Raw genomic sequence first — 17759 nt, 5'->3', positions numbered from 1 at the left:
GTTGGGAAAGCCACAGGCGGCCAGCAAAAGGATTAACTCCTGTCCTCTGAGCGGACTGGGAGAAACCTCTGAGCTCACCTTCCTGTCGGTGGCCTGAAGAGGTCCCAGCTCTTTCCTCCAGGGCTTCGACTGGTGATTTAAATTGTTAGGATGAGGTGGGTTTTGGTCAGGGAACCAAATGTAACTGCAAATACTCCGAATCTCACAGCAAATGTTACAGATCTCAGCAAGTAATACAAGCAGACCGAGACCAAGAACCTAGCGGCACCCAAGATGTGGAGGCCAGCATATAGCTTTATTGACGCTGGCGATCCTGACTGGGATCATTCCCAAAGAGCCCTGTCTGCCAGGGTTTTATGGGATGTGTGAGCAAGCAGGGAATACAGAGGCAGGACATTTTTTGGTCAGAAAATTGCGCTGTGTTTAACCTTCTTTACATGTGGCCAGGAAAAGGAAGATTATATCGTTTTATGGAAACTGGTTTTTATCGAGGTGTGGGGGCTGACTGGGAGCAAGTGTTTTTTTCTGCTTTGAGGTCACACCAATCTTCTGTATTCTCCTAAGGTGCCTAGATTTAGTTTATTTTTTAAAAAGTCTATAGCCCATTATTTGATAATTTTAATGATATATTTTTAGAAATTTTGGAAGTTCTCTATTTTCTACAATAATGTCTAATTCTTCCACTATAATTTACTTGAAAAAATTATTTATCCAATAAATTGCCTTGGGTTGGTTGTCTAAATTTAATTTATCATAGATACATGGACATATTTATGAATCTCCTCCTTTATATATCTAAACTCTGTTATCATCTTTCTATTTCTTTATTTTCTACATTGTGTTCCTTTTAATTTCATAATGTTAGTAACAGAAGTATTGTTGTTTTGTTTTCCAAACTGTTTTGACCATTTTAAATGTCTTGAATTTTTATGTAATTACACAATTGCCATTTTCTGTGTGAGAAATGCTGATCAACTATTAATTCAAATTATGTTTAAGCTAGAGATTGTCATAGAAAATAGACATTTAACAGTATTAAACTATCTCATCAACAAACAGGGAGAAGTTGACTTCATATCATCTAATTGGAATGTCTTTTTTTTTTTTTTCCCTTGCTTAATTGCTCTGGCTAACGCATCTCATACCAATTTTGGCAAAAATGATGACAGTGCACATCCTTGTTTTGTACATCCAGATTTTAGAAAAAAAGTTTTCAGCTTTTATCCATTCTGATTACATTGAATGTGAGTGTGTTATGTTCGGTTTATTATCTTGATATATAATTTTTCTATACTTAATTTGTTCAGCATTTTTATTATGTAGTAGATTTTTAGTCTTTCTTTTGTTTAATTTGGTAAGATCTTTGTTATTTATTTTACTAATTTTGTGTTGCAATATGTAGAGGAAATATTGGTTTGTGGTATCACTAACTACTGAGCATTCCTACTGACAGTGAGATAGATATTTAGACCTTACTTCCAAATAGGTAGTGGAAGAAATGAACAGAATATTACAAAGTTATTTATAATGTAAGTATAGAACAGATTTTTCAGGTGGTTTTTACTCTGGCTGTCATCAGAAGTTAATTGATGTCAAGGTTTTAGAAAAGTTTCGGAACGCTTTGAAGATAAACATACGGTAGGATCTCCTAATTCATTTGTTCCTTGCAGTAATTTTGACATATATAATTAATTGAATGCTGTTAATAACTTTTAAGTACATATGTGGATTTTCACTTAAACATTTCACTGGAGTTTAAAAGCAGATTTCTGTTGTAATGCCTGTTAAGCTTTTGCATGATAAAAATATTTTACCTTATTATTTTTCACCCTATGAATTCCACCTAATTTTCTACTTTTGCATTCTGGAAATCAAAAAGATATTTATGATCATGTTTGGTGGAGAATGTTAAAATTTCTTTAACTCTATAATAATATAAATGAAATTTTCTCTTCCTTTGCTCAAGAGATGCTAACCTGGCTGGATATTGCAAGTAAGGTATGGCCAAGATAAACCAATGAAATCAGTGTATTATGTTTGCAAAACCTGAAGTAAAATTATGGCTTGGTAACAGTTGCAGGGATGGTACCAGCAATGAGATAATATCCCAGATACTGTGTTGAGTATAACAACCGTTTAAACAGCCTGGGTCATTTATGAACTTGCTTTGTAAAGTAGTCAGAAATAATGAATACTATATGGAATGTTCAGCAGAAACCTAGCCAAAGTATATGATTATCAATATTCAGAACTCACATGAACCTAGTGATAAAAACATCAAGTTGAAATTATTTCATGAGGAGAGAGAGAGAGAGAGAGAGAGAGAGAGAGAGAGAGAGAGGAAATAAAGAATAGAAATACAGAGAATTCAGAGAATATCAGAGAATTCAGAGAATTCAGAGACACACAAACACACACACACACACACACACACACTCAAGTGCTTAACCTATATAATGTGTCAATAAAAATAGAGGTTCAGTGAGTAAATTATGAAAAGTTTTATGCCCATGAGATCCTGGAAAATGGATACATATGTCTTCCATATTTTTTATTAGGAAAATTACTGTTTCTTAGAAACTGGTCCAAAGATTACAATGTCCTTCTGTAGGAAAAATTCAGCAATATATTGAATATCACCTTGTTTAATTCTGGATATAAACAATCAAAAATTAAAGTAATGTCACTGAGCTCATTCTGTGATAAAAAATTATGGCATATAAAGTAAAATATTTGAAATAAAATTTAAATAACCCATATTTTGTTATTGTATCTGTTATGTATTATTATTATTATTGCTATTATTGTGCTTATAGAGTCTTAATGACAGATTCAATAGAACCTGAACTATCACATCAGAGGAGAGGAAGATCTTTTGATTGCTATCATATGAAAATTTAAAAAAATTATACTTCAAATAACTTGTGTAGTCACATTGTGAATAAGCAGAGAATAATAAACCCATGATGAAACAGATCTAGAATCATAGAAAGAATTTTACATAGAAAAACTATATGGATAGAAAACTTATAAAGCTATACAATTTTAGAAGGAAAAGGAATCATGACGTGTTTTCTTTATGTAGTACAGTATTATTAGCTTCATTGTCTTTAAGGAAATAGTTTTGATGAGCTATAACTTTGCAATGAGATAAGGGTTCTTCCTACTCTACAAGTAGAAAAGTAGCTTTTGAATTGGTCTGATTTTATTAGAACACACTTGCATGCATTTCATGATAGCAAAGTTTTTCAGCATATTTTGAATAAGTTCTTTAATGTAATTATTGCTACATTTGACGTTGTTGTCTGTCTCGCTCAGTTGAATGCATACTCCAGGAGAAATTAAAATATGTTATTTGATTTTTCTCTCTTTTATATAAAATGTCCCATATTCTTGAAAGTTCTACATCATTTTCCCTAGTGATGTAAATTGAAATGTATAAATTCACATACTATTAATTTAGCTACTTGATTTCTTCCAGTTCTAACAAAGAACTGCAAAGCTTTCAAAAAGATTTGCTAATTTTACTAATTTGTTTATGAGCTGTGCTGGTCATTTTCTCAGACTGATTAAGTGATCTTAAATTGCTCTTGAAATTTAAATGACCATAGAGCTATAAGGTACCTAAAGGTGGAGTAGGCTACTCAGAAAAAAAGTTGTAGTTAAGAATTTTCACTCACCAAAAGTAGCTAATATTTTAGGAAGAGAATGAGAAGAATGTCTCTAGCAATTTATCTTTGTCTGCTTCTAGAAATTCCTATACTTCAAAATGATTTGTTTATCAGTCAATCCAATTCTGTATGTAATTTGAGAAGTTGTCTGCTGGGAAAACAACTTTGAGTAATTAATTCTAATCTAGTCATTGAGTTCATTACAGGTCATAATGGTTTGCAATTTCTTTGGAAAATGTTCAGGATCATTGGTAATTTCAAGAAAATTGAAGTCATTTAATTTTATAAATCTGTGACAAGTCATAGACTTTTAATATGTTTCAGTAAAGTGAATATACCCAGAGTGTTCATAATAATATACCTGACAGAAGCCAGACTCTTGGCACCAAAGGCTAACACTTTAAAAGATTTGCTTCTACTTCTATGTCTGTTTGAGGTAACAGCTGCATTTCCTATCCTGCTATGATGTACACGTTGAAGACAAATTTTCAAGAGTTCTCTTTCAGAAAGGACAAAGGATTCATGTCTGACTCCTGGACTCAGTCGAGAGCCAACCTTGGCACAGAGCTAATGAGAAGGAGCTTCTAAGATCTCTGAATGCAGAGTATAACTGATCAGCCCCCACTGTTGTGCTCTAGATCCATCACTGAACCGTTGTTGAAGCCCTATTTATCAGAGGTGACACCCGCACTGGACAGAGTATGATGGGATAGTAAAGCAATCCCATTTCCAGAGGAGAGCAGACTCTTCTAAAAGAGATCAGCTAGAGCACATTTCATTGCATTGAAACTGTTCTCAAAAGTAACAGCATACAGTTATATTTCCACCTAGCCCTCCCTCCTTCCCTCTGACCTTCATTAAGGTCAAATCTTCACTGCCAGCTGATTGTTCACTCTTGGCTCCCTGTGCAAATTCTCTACAAAGCGTTTCTGTTACCTGATTTCTAGTGTATCTCCTCTTGCATCTGCTTCTCAGAAGACCTGGATTAACAAGTGTCTGACAAATCTTTTGAATAACTATTATAGAAATGGGTGGCCTGACATTTCTATTGTAAAAATCCTTATTTAAGAAAGAACCTAGGGTGTCAGTTGTATGTGTGTGTGTGTGTGAATGTAGCATGTTAGCTTTTTGTTTTACTGTTTTTGCTTTGTAAAACTAGCTCCAAGTTGTAAATAGGGATTTATAATCTCAGCTGTTATGAAACTTTTTTCCAATGATTTCCCTGAGTTCTTTTTAGAATCTCCTTCTTTCTCTTTCTATCTCTCTCCCTCTCTTTTCCTGATTCTATCCATTCTTAACAAATGTATCCATTGTGATTGATCAAAATATGTCAAAATTTAAGAAACAGCACAGATGTGTTCAGTCTGCCTTTACAGATCACTGACAAAATGGGTTTGATCTTTGATGTTCCAAAGCTCCATTGAGATTGATAAATACAGTTCATCAATAGAAAAGCAGATAGCAAAGCTATGAACATTGACTATTTTAGTACTCCATTACTCAGCCATAAAGAGCGAGAGAATAGATTCATTCATAGGAAAATGGATACATATTGAAGATATACTCCTAAGTGAAATAAATAAGTCACACATATGTAAATACCAAACAGTTTCCCTGGTGTGAATATTCTGCAACAATGCATAAGATTCTAATAAGATTACTGACATTTAGAAATTTGAAGAAAGGAGCTAAAGGTGTAGGGAAGGTGTGATGAGTAGGGGAAGAACAAAAAGGGAAAAGAAAAAAATGTGAGATAATGAAAAGATGAAAATAAAGTGTTTGTAGATGGGGAGGGGAGGAGGGGGTGAAGGGAGGGCAGAGGTAAGGGGAAAAAATGAGAATCAAGACTTGCCATGTAAAGGTACATGATCCCAACAATGAATGTAACTGTACTGTATCCCTAAAATGTACCAATAAACTCAATAAAATTAAAAAAAAGATCAGTAATTGTTTTCCATAGTTATTAAGTTTGAATTGAGATTAGGTGACTTTACAAAGAATTGTGATGTTTTAATACTGTATAATATTCATAAAGAAGACTATACTTTTTTACATTTAATATCCTTACATTCTGCAGAAACACAATTATAAACATTCTTCAGCAAAGATGAAACAAACCACTACTGAATTTCAATTATCCCTAGGAGTTAGTTTGAAGTTTCTCCCTCTTTTATCCTGATGACATCTTTAAGTCTTTCTTTGCCAATGAAGTTTTAAAAGTTGTGTGGAGACCTGATAGTACAACTCTGCTATCTAAGTTTATAAAATTACCTCCTACATTGTGTTCACTCACCATAGAAATAAGGTGAACTATTAATTGTAGTGAAAATGAAAGGATTATCATTCCTCATAACAGTTCAGAAACATGCAGAATTATGACAGTAGTCAATTATCAGGTTTAAACATGTCATGTTCTCTAATTATTGAATGGTTTTACACAAATAGAAATGCAACTTCTAGTTTTACAAAAGTCATAAGCAACTTATATATAAGCACACTTATTTGCAACAGAAAAATAGATAAAAATAGAATATGGACTTAAAATCTCAGTTGTAAACAACTTATATTTTAATACGGTAAATAAGATGTTTTCTCCAATTTTTCATGAACTGCTTCATACTTTTGCTCATACATAGTTTATTAAAAGCTTACCTAGACTTACTCTTAGATAGGTGCTGAAGCTGGCTTTGGGTTATAAAAATGTATTTGATTTCTTTTCTTTTTGAAAAACTTCAAAAATCAGAGGAATTTATAAGTAAATAGTTATTCAAAATTACAATCTAAACTAGGTTTTCTCCATATTTCTGCTTCTATACCATTTTACCTCACTATGATTTAAATTTTAGTATGCATTTGCTGGAAATTGTATTTGTCCGTTGATTGGTTGGATGGTGGATTAGTTTTTTTGCTACTGGGAATTGAACTCAGGGCCTCAGACTTGCCAGGAAGGCACTGTGCTGATGAGCTATATTCCTGGCCCTGGATATTGTGATTCTTACAAAGAATAATGACGTGGCAATAATTCTACAGGTGTGTTGATGTGAAAGCACAAACTCTGAATGTGATTTGGCATTAACATGGTGATATTTTTGCTATCTTTGAGTTTTATAATAACAATAAATAATTCAAACACTGCTCTTGATGGTTAAACAAATTTTACAAAAATGAGGCATGTTTATGTTATTATAAGGCATTATATTTTTATCTATTAACTTCGAGGATTTGTTCTGATTAGTGAATGATAATATTTGTTAAATTCTATTTCTAGATTTTGTATACAGATGGCTTCTTTTCATGATCATTTTACCTTTTGTGTGCCTTTCTCTTTCTTTCTGGTTCTAAGCATATCTCCATGGTAGAGTACATTATATATAAGTGTACATAAAACTCAATATACTAATGCTATTTTAATTAAGAAGATAATAAGCAACTGACTATATACTATGTAGTCTAAAGTTAATGTGATTTTATTAACAGAGAAAAAAGTTTCAACTACTGAAAAAGTTAAATGAAAGTTAGCAACACTTAGAAAATATTAAGTCTTAAAATGTTCCCACAGAGAGTAAGCATACTTTTAGAATTACAATTATTAGCTACATATTTGCCTGCATTATCCATGCAATCCTATCTAGAAAATTAGTTTTCTTAAAGTTGTTAATTTACAATGGTGCTTCTAATTACCTTAATGGTATTGCTGAATATTGTTTTCAATTAGAATTGTAGAGCACATTTAGTAGAAAGATGTTATCGCTTCATAAGGTTCACACTCAACACTATATCAGGCTTTTTATTATTACAGTATTAAAGGTTCACAATAGTAGGGCAAATTGCTTCAGTACTAAACTTTGTTATTTGAAAAAGTTTCTTTACAATTTGGCTGGAGTATATCACTCCTTTTTCCTTATGCTTCTATTTTATTTTATTAATAAAATCTAAGGAGAGAAAATGGAAACTAAATTAAAAGTTACTTCAGTTGACAATATGGATACATAATTAAATTTGGTTAATATCTTTATGTGGACCTCTGCTTAATTGGTATTAAACTCATTAATTGTCACATATTCTACCATGTACAATAAATAGAAACAGTAACAAAGAGACTCTTCTGGTGCTGTTAAAGGATCATATTTTAAAACATGAGAAAAAATATGCAAGAAAGAATTCAGAACACTGTACTTTCTTTCAAAAATATATTTCTGTTCAAAATGCTTTTAATTAGAAGTCTTTTTTCTTCATCTCAGTAAAATGTAATATAGCAATAAAAAATCAACTATAAATCAGAAAATCAGAGCACATGTCTGAATTTTTATTATGATTTAATAATTACAGCATTTTCATCTAAGTAAAAACAAATTTTAAAAGAAATAGACATTTTGTAAAGTACATATATACAGAAATACACTAGGAAAACCAAAATAAAACACTATTAATACTATAGATAATAAACAGCCAACTAGAAGGTTGGTTTTGAAAGAATATCAACACAAAAATAATAAAATCCCAGACAAATAATAAACAATGAACAATGCAATAATCCAAAGGTAATAAAATAACAGCAAAACATAAATTACAGCATATGAAAAATTTTAGCCTTACCAATCCATGATATTGAAATTTTAAAACAGTGATATATTTTTGCTTGAAAAAAATTGCTAAACTTTAACATTTTCCTCATTATTAATTTCTTAGAACATTACTGTAAAATATACTGAATTGTTTTTATTTTCTACAAGTAGAACAATGTTTATTTCGACATTTTGCCATTCTTTTTGTCTTCTCATTGACGTACTTTACAAAAAATATACATACTTTTTTCAGAAGGATCTAACTCTTGAAGGAGTTTTCAAGTACTGTATGTGAGATAAAATAATTTATAATTTTATTAGGTTATTGTTGACATGAGTAAAAGCCAAATAAATTTTGTCCCAATTATTTTTTCTGAATTACAACTGCAACTGATAAGATCAATTATTCTACAGAGATAGGTACGACTATATGGTAACAAATTTTTAAATGCAATCATCTTTTGAGTTGCTAAGCAAGAATTCCTTGTTGCATAACATCAGAGAGGTTATTTTCATGACACATACTTTATGAACAGCAGAGACAAACTTATGACTATATTACATATGATGTCCCTAGCATATGACTCTCATGAGCTCACATTATATTGTATTTGATTTATCAAAACATAAATTTCACAAATGAGTAACCAGAGTGTTATTGCATCTGATACATTTACTAACATGAGTACAAATTTGTTTGTAAATATTTAAGAAGTCTGAACTTCTTTACACATATTTTCACAAAAAATAATGTAAATAAGGATGACTTATCTTCCAAATCTGATATCTTCCATTTAACACATAATATGCAGAAATTATTTTAACTAAATTATTTAGCAAACATATGTTAGTCAATAAGAAATTTGATGAATCGTCTCATCCTTTAAAATAGCTCAATTTAATAAAATTAATTTGTTATATTATTTTCAACATGTAACAAGACTATTGCAAAGGGGTTTTAAAATAAATGTACCAGGGCCAGGGATTTAGCTCAGTGTTTCTGCCTCCAGGCTCAAAAGTGCAAGGATTGAGATCAATCCCTGGTACAATAAAATAAAATAAAATAAAAGTTCCATAAAGTGTTAATGGATGTAAGAAAATTAAAGATTTATTCTGTGGATATCTGTCTACTTGTGCCCACAGCATTTAATGAAGGGCAAATCTTTTGATCATAAGTCAACACAGTAAGGTTTGAACTCAGAAATTTGAAGTGTAATCTGTTAGGATTATTATCTCACATTTGTAATTTAATACCCTATCACCAGTAACATATTAAAATAGATGGATTTTGCATTGAACTATAGTATAATTTATTAGGCAGTACATTTTTATGTGAATCAGATTTTAGTAGTACGTTGATATTTTCTAAGTTTACAATGAGATATTAAAATTTTAAAATATAATGCAACTCTAACAAATACACAAAGCTTAAGAAAGTCCAATTTATAGTCCTTATAGATTACAAATTAATTTCCATCAATTTTTATTTGATGCTTGCTTTGTGTGTTTATTAAAGATGTACTTTTTAAAAGTTGATAGATACAGAAATTAGAATATATATATAATATATATATATATATATTTAGAGAGAGTACAATTTCAGAAGAGCTCCTAAAATAACTTATTTTGCAATATTTACTTTTTTCAATATCATATGAATTTACTTATAATGTACCACTATATTTCATGGTATAATGTCTACAGTTTTGCTTTGATCTTTATACTTTATCCATATATACTTTTCAAATAGTTTTTTAAATGTACTTTATTTTGTTGTCTAAAAATAGATTTGTTTCTGGTAAGGTTTAAGTATTAGTACCTGGCCTAGGTTTAAGTATAAACTCTGGCTATACAAATCTGTCTCTCTTTTATGTACTCCCTTGGAAATAATAAATTGCTATACAATTCATTGTCAGGAACCATTCTAAGTAATTTTGGGGAAAATTATTGCACAATTAAATTATGATTAGACCTAGTCCTCTTGCTTACAAGCTGGCTATGACACATCAGACTATAACTTCATTTTTGCCTTCAGTCACAGCTAAGGCCTTAGTGGTCCTGCGATGCTGTGACACTCAAGGGCAAAATAAGAACCAAGATACATCATGCAAATGTAAACATTCCCAATGATGAATGTAAATGTATTGTATACCTAAATATATCAATAACAGAATTTAAGAGAAAAAAAGTTTATATCAGCTAAAGGCAATCCTGGTTCTTTGAGAACAGAGTAGTAAGAGAAAGGTTTCACCTGGGGAGGGACAAATTCCTTATCAGTTGATCTTATCCCATATACTGTTGTAATAATATCTTTGCTCATCTTATCATCCTAATCAACATAAGCTTCTCATCATTCTAAGATCCTCACCATCCTAAGATCCTCATAGACATCTGAGACATCTGATACTTCCTCCAGTCATAAAATCTGTGTCAATTTAGAATTACTGACAGCCCCTGAGTCATCTGTTACTCATTATGAACCTAATGAATAGTGGCAAGCTTGGGTTGGCTTCATTTTTGCTGTCCAGAGAAGCATTGATCAAGCCCAAAGCTCAAGTTCTTCTATTAGCTCATTATCTATCTTTATTATTTAATTTTCCTTGTGTTGTCATGGCTCACAGGAGGCCAGGACCCATTGCAGGCATTCTGATAATGTCCCCTTTTCTGATGCCCTCAATTCATATTCATTCTTCTTTTTAAATGAATATTTTATTTCAAGAATGTAATATCAAATGAAATTAATATGAACCATGGGGAAATGCGTATTTTCCCATTTATTTTTAATTTAGTTTAAACTATTTTATTAGGAAGAACTCTTTGGGAAGGGCATACAATGGGAAAGTAATTGGTGGAGAGTATTATTTTATACAGATTGTACTAGGAAGTAAATCACGGGTTTCATAAGTTAAACTAACATAAAAGTTCTGACCCTTGAGACAAAAATAAATGCTGCTCTCTAGAGCAATATACAATCTGTTTTCAATTATACATATATAACTACCTAAGCAATACTTCCTCCTTATTTGCAAACAGGATGCAGACACCTCTTTTCAGTGTCTTCTAAACTGACTGACATAAAGGTAATATCATTCTCAAGTTCCTTGAAAAATACCCGTAATACCAAACATATCCCTCTAACTAGAAAATGAATACAAGAGAATTTTCTTACCCCATGATCCATCTGTGCAAGGAGACTCATGAATAAACTCTATACTAAGCTGATTGTGTTGGTAACCCTATAGTCTGGGCTATGCAGTTGGCTAAGGCAGATATTAGCTTGAGCTCAAAACCAGCCTGGGAAACAGCAAGTTTCCATCTCAAAAACAATGAACCAAACCACATAAAATTGGAAAGAAAATAGTTTCCACTCAAGGGTCTCAGTGCCTTAGTGTTCACTTTGGATAGACTTATATATTCTCTTTTGACTGCTTAGCAGTCAGTTTTTCATGTCTTCTAAAGTGTGACAAAAATTTTAAAAATACTGTGTAATTTGAAATCTGTATTAGTTTTCTCCTGATGATGTAACAAATTATCCAAAACATTACCACTTCAAATAATATAGATTTATTTTCTTTTACAATTCTGGAAGTGTGAAGTCTTAAATGTGCCATTGAAGCATAAAATTACAGCACTCATAGGGCTGCCTTTCCTTTGGAGCCTTTTGGTCTCTTCAAGTTTCTGGAGGCCAACCTCATTCCTCAATTTAAATGTGAACACTAGCATCTCTATAAACTCTTTTTCAGTCATCACATCTCCTGACTGAGCTCTTCCCATTTCCCACTTATAAGAAACATTGGTATCACCATTGCCCCCATGTCAAGTCCTGTAACTTAATTGCATATACATGCTCCATTTTTCATTAAAGGAAAAAGGTTTACTTGAAATTTAGAGGGAATGTTGCAATGGATTATGGTAGATAGAGGAGGCATACACTGACTCAGCAGTTCGGATTGGCTACCCTTAAAGCCAGGAAGACAGGTTTCAAGGGTTAGATGGTGGCCTAGAGTCAAGATTGATCATTATCTCAATGCTGGCATCATAGTTCTGAAAACTTCATGGCTGAGGGATGGTTTTGTTTCCAGGAAAAGATTGTTTTGGTTGTGGTGATTTTAGTCATATGGGGCTCTACCTTTTCTGAATTCCAGATGATCACAGGTTTAGGACAATGGCTGCAGGCTTCTGAGTATAGCTGAATGTCACTTTGACCCTCATCCTAGTGTCTCTAGTGTCTTAAAAGGGACAAGGTCATGTAAATTCAGGCACAATCAACTGTCCAGCCAGCTTCTAGACAGGCACTCCCTAAATTATCATCATAACCCCATGCAGAGAACTTCTGAGTAGATTTTTTACCCAAGATTTATAGTAACAAAGAATATAAACAAAAGTCAATATGTCCTACTTTTTTAGTTTTCTATCAAGCATTTCTAAACTGATGCAAGGAGTCAGGTTTTATAGCGCAAATGACTTTCAAATGCCCAAAAGAAATCACAATTCATGCTTAATGAGTTGCAGATAAGAATCCATTATTCTCTTTCCAATCTCTATGCTGGTTCCTATGTCTTTACTGTGTCCTTTCCCCCTAAGAGACTTTGCCCCTCATAATCTTAATGTGGAAGAAACAAAATGGGTCTCTCCCTCTCTCTCCCTCTCTCTCCCTCTCTCTCCCTCTCTCTTCCTCTTCCTCACCCTCTCCCTGTCCCCCTCCCTTTCCTTCTCCTTCTTCTTCTCCCTCTCCCTCTCTCTTTATCCCCCCCCATTTCCTCTCTCCTTTCTAAACAATCTTATTAATCTTATTATGGCTATAGTTTCCTATTGGATCCTTGAGGAGAATATAAGTAATCAAACCTAACTTTCTTTATTATTAAGGTCATTCAAGGCTTTTCAGGGGTTACCTTTCTCTATGAAAAGTAACATATCCTCAGCTTCTGAGGAATAGGATATAGGAATTATTTGCAAGGCAATATTTAGTTTTTTAAAAAATATCAAAACAAGGGTTAAAATCCTCATTAGAAGAATCTTGGTCTCACCTGTCTAAAAGATATCAGTTTGGTCACTGTCATTTCAGCCAAGGGACCAACAGACTCAGGAGTTTAGCAGGTGCTTTTGGACCTCTCAGGTTTCACAGTCATAGACAAGAGGGAGTTAATTAAATACTTTAAGGACCAGATGAAAAAATATCCTCACTTGGCCACAGCAGTGGCTGTGATCAGACTTTGCTGGAGAGGACCGAGGACCTGAGAGCAAATCTCACCATGCCATAGAAACACTGTGTGGCTTGGACTCCTCCATAGCAATGTCCCCCAACTCCATGGAGTAATACTTTGATTATTCCAAATGGATAAAGATTATAATTGAATAGGGAGAGCTTTTTCTCAGGAGGAGAGCCCTGTGGAGAAATAGAATTGACAGTCTATCCAAGAGTTCATCAAAGATGGGGTGAGAACCATGACTCATGTCTGCTCCAGAGTGGTCCTGAGAAAACAATGAGAAGCCCAGGCAGTCAAGCAGCCTTTCAGAGTGCAGTTTACAGAGTTTGAGCCTGATCTATGGGATAACAAAATAGTCAAAGCTCTCTGCCACCCCAATGTCCCTGTCACCGTGGTGCTGGATGCTGTTGTTGTCTACACGGTGGAGATAGCACATTTGGTCATCATGGGCACAAGGGCAGTAACTGAGAATGGAGTGATTATTAAGAAAATTGGAATTAACCAGATGGTCTTGGGTGCTAAACCACAGAAGTCCTTTCATGTGGTAGCAGAAAGTTTCAGGTCTGTGAATCTTTTTCCACTAAACCAGCAAGACTTCTTGGATAAGTTCATTAGGAGATAGACATTCTGAAGTTTTCACAGAGGAGAGGAGCACCAGTGGATGGACCACACCTCCCCTTCCTTCATCACCTTGCTATTCACAGACCCGTGTGTGCTGACACCCTCAGCAGTCAGGGAGGAACTCTTCCAGTTATACCTACAATATAGACTCCTCTGCTGTCGACATCTGGCAGAGGCCTGGTGCAGGGTGAGCACACCTCTTCCCGTAACGTGAACCAAACCAAAATTCCGCTGGTTTTCAAGGGAATTTCTGGACAAAAGATCTAAATCTAAATCCTAGAGTATTTTTGTTAGACATCTCAGTGACATCTAAAATTTGTACCAGGTTCAGAATCCAAACCTAAATGTGTTTCATTTCCAAGAACTTGTATACTGTTTCCAGAAACAGAAGTTAATTATAGGCTCCTTACTCTTCCCTGCACTCCTGCCTGACTGGCCAAAAGCATCTCTGAAAGTGACACAGCCTGAGAAGAAGGTATCCTATCTGCAATCAGGTCCCTCTGCAGGAGGGACCAGCAGCTGGCTAGAACACTTTGGAACAAAGGCAAGAAGTATATGCTAAAGTTGCATCTGGCTCCCAGGAGCTCACACAAACAAGGGGGTGCCTGACCTCAGCAGGGTGAAGCCAAACAGAACAAACTGTCCAGGAGCAGAGGTCAAGCAGGAGGTGTCTCACAGTGGTACCCTGCACTGCTGGCTGCTTGTAAGATTCCTCCCTTGTGGGGTAGTATTTGTAAAGTTAAATTCTGTATCTGTAAAAAATGGAAATGTCCTTTAAACATGTTTGAGGGGCTGTGGGGACTGGACTGCCTGGTCTGCTCACTGTTTATTCAGGACCACTAAACACTTTTTATAATTATACTTGGGAACAAATTGAGCATCCTTTCAAATAAATTTTATGGATGATTTTGAAACAAAGACAAAAGATATCAGTCAGGAAAATTTTGGACATCTTTCTCCATGCTTTGCAATCACATGGTATTGATGCAATTATCAGGGACTTGAGTGTTTTCTTAAATATCTGTAACTCCCCTTTCTCATTCTAAAGCTGTCTTTCAAATGCCATTATATTACTGACTGAATAGTTAGGATGTATGCAGATATGGTATATAATATACAGTACCATAAATGTAAAAGGAAGAATAAAAGGACATATATGATTTTATGTTCTCAAAGTTTTAATTGTAATGGTAAAAATATTATCTTTAAATAGCCCATGGAAAATTAAATAAGTAGATTTTGGTCCCAAGATAAAAGTAACAAAAATGGATAGATCCAAATAGCAAATTAAAACTTAAAACTAGTGTAACCTCCCCCAAAACAATTGCAATTACAAAATTAAGTTTATCAAAAAAGAAAGATGAGTTCCAACTACATGCCTTCAAATTTAATTATAAAGTAATCAAAGTAAATTATGGCATGATTAATGCAAAAAGTAATTATTTAAAATTGTCAAAATCAAGAAAAATTTTGGGATATTCACATTACACAAACATGAATAATTACTTTTCAAAAGGTGTGAATGCAAGGTTACAATATTATACCAGAATTAGACTCATGCAATATGCATTTCAACTTATATTTTGACTTTTTATGAACAGAGGATTTAGCACTAATTGTAAAAAATAAAAACACATAAATTTTAGACAAACACAAGGAAATACATTTGACTATTTAAACAATGGGTCATTAAACACAACACATACCATATTACATAAAAAGGTAATTAAGTTTTCTCAGAATATAATGATAAAAGAATGATGCAAATGTGAAATGTTTTCACATAGTATCTTCACAAAGATTTCATATCCACAGTTTGAAAAAGAAACTCAAATTAAAACAGTACAATGGCAGTTAATAAATATAAATAGTGAAAATTGAAAAAAAAAACAAAAACGTAGTGCAGGGAATGTGTTCATGAGAAATTTCTCAAGAATATTTGGTATCCAAGAAAGCACTACACCATCACGATGCATTATTATTAAATAGCAACTAGGAAAGGGAAACAAGCTGATAACTCCAATTATTGGTGAAAATGGTAAAGATACAGGATACTAAGTTTCATAAATATTTGCTAGGAATAAGAGATGATTGAGTAAATTTGGAAAATAGTTTTATACATTTCTTGTAAATATGTGTAAGTATGTGAGGCAGTAATTTCACTGCTGTTATGGTTTTTACAAGATTTTAAATTTACGTTTAACTGGTACTAAGAAATAGACATCGATATGCTTTACATTTTGATGTTTTTCAAGCACATGTATATTATATGAGGTTTAGAGTTAAATGTATTTATTTTTATTTTTAATTGAGTTTATTGGTACTTTTTAAGTATACAGTACAGTTGCATTTACATTGAGATCTTGTACCTTTACATGACAGATCTTGGTTCTCATTTTACGCCCATACCCCTAACCCTCCCTACAACCCCTTTCTCCTCCCCTTCTTACAAAGACTTTGTTTCCAGTTTTTCCTTTTCTCATATTTTTTCTTTCCCTATTTCCTTTCCCCTCTCTTCCCACTTCCCCAACAGTTTTAGCCCTTTTCTTCCAATCTCACATTGTTAGTTATGCAATTTGGATCTTATTTACACTTTTAGTTTTTCATACCAGAGAAATTATTCAGTATTTACACATGTGTGTTTGATTTATTTAACTTAGGAGTATGGCCTCAATATGCATCCAATTTCCTATGAATGACATTAGTTTCTCATTCTTTATGGCTTAGTAGTATTCCATTTTATAGAAAAGCCACATCTTTATCCAGTCTCCAACTTATGGTCAATTGGGTCATTTCCAATTTTAGCTATTACAAACTGTGCCGCTGTAAACATGGGTGAGTAATATATCATGGTGGTATGATTCTTTTAATTCTTTTGGAAAAAAAAATGTTCAACATCACTGGTCATTTGAGAGATGCAGATGAAAACAACACTGAGATGCCACTTTACACCAGAAAGAATGGCTGCTAACAAGAAATTGACCAATAACAAATGTGGGGGTGGGGAGGAACCTTTCTCCGTTGCTGGTGGGAGTGCAGACTGGTGAAACCACTGTGGAAGTCAATGTGGAGATACCTCAGAGAACTAGGACTAGAGGTTCCATTTGACCCAGCCATCCATCTGCTGGGTATCTTTCAAAAGCATTAAAGGAAATGTATTTATTTCCTCAAGCTTCTCTTTTCTTTATGGTCGAAACATTAAAAATTATTTTTTCTAACTTTTTGACATATAAAGTATATACAGTCTGCTAAAAAATGTAGACATATCCAGGAAATGAAAAACCTTTACAGCTATTTTAATACTAAATTTATTGAGATATCATTGCATTAATACAAGTTACCTTTGTCCTCTACAATTACAATAGGTGCTCAAAGTGGTGGCCATCTGTTTCCAGACATTTATTAGTATGGCGAACTTCTGCTTGGGAAATCGTGGTCATTGAGATTGTTACAGGCACATTTTAAATTCCTTCTCTAAGGGCCGGCATTGCAGTGAGTTTTCTGCTATATATGATATCCTCTAGGGCCCCTCATATGAGGGTAATAATCATATTTTGGAAAAAAATCATACTATTATTCTTTTCCTGAAGTATGTATACATTTCTTTGGCAGATACTATTCTGAAAAAAAAAAAAAGAAGAAGAATGACGTTCCATCATTTGCAAGAACATGGATGAAACCAGAGAATGGCATAT

The 17759-nt window shown here is 33.3% G+C and overlaps 1 pseudogene; it reads left to right on the top strand.

The window, feature by feature from the left end:
* Positions 1-1159: 1159 nt before the first annotated feature.
* LOC104851573 lies at positions 1160-14278 on the top strand (annotated as a pseudogene).
* The last annotated feature ends 3481 nt before the right edge of the window (positions 14279-17759 follow it).

Source organism: Fukomys damarensis, unplaced genomic scaffold, assembly GCF_012274545.1.
Source record: "Fukomys damarensis isolate Sample0158 unplaced genomic scaffold, DMR_v1.0_HiC HiC_scaffold_6, whole genome shotgun sequence".
NCBI lineage: Eukaryota > Metazoa > Chordata > Mammalia > Rodentia > Bathyergidae > Fukomys > Fukomys damarensis.
Note: the sequence above shows the minus strand (reverse complement) of the source record. Positions and strands in the feature narration are given on the sequence as shown.